At 37.8% G+C, this 344-nt stretch overlaps 1 protein-coding gene across 1 annotated transcript in view; it reads left to right on the top strand.

The window, feature by feature from the left end:
* LOC119591758 overlaps positions 1-344 on the top strand; it is a 22,399-nt gene that overhangs the window by 8,463 nt on the left and 13,592 nt on the right. The gene's annotated exons all lie outside the window — the stretch shown is intronic.

Below are 344 nucleotides of genomic sequence, written 5' to 3'. Positions count from 1 at the left end.
GACCCGGAAAACGTTGACCAGATAAATACTGTTGTAATTCAGATTTGAACTGTCTGATCAGTTCAGAAGCCATTTGGTGTCAATATGAGCTTTACAATTTTTGTCCGTTCCTGTGCTATGGGGTCACCCGTCTTCCTTTACTGCATTTTAACCTGAACTAACCTTTGTGTCGTGCGCTGTTGACAGTCAGTGGCGCAGCAATTAATGACAGCTTTTCTTGTAAATTGTAAATATAACGACTGTGTCTGGCCATTTATGTAAATTGTGTTTATATGTTCAGCAGTCAAAAATCACTAAAAATAATACAGATACGCAGAGAATAGGCACATAAATAGAATTAGATG

Source organism: Penaeus monodon, chromosome 29, assembly GCF_015228065.2.
Source record: "Penaeus monodon isolate SGIC_2016 chromosome 29, NSTDA_Pmon_1, whole genome shotgun sequence".
Lineage (NCBI taxonomy): Eukaryota > Metazoa > Arthropoda > Malacostraca > Decapoda > Penaeidae > Penaeus > Penaeus monodon.
This window is presented reverse-complemented; position numbering and strand designations above follow the sequence as displayed.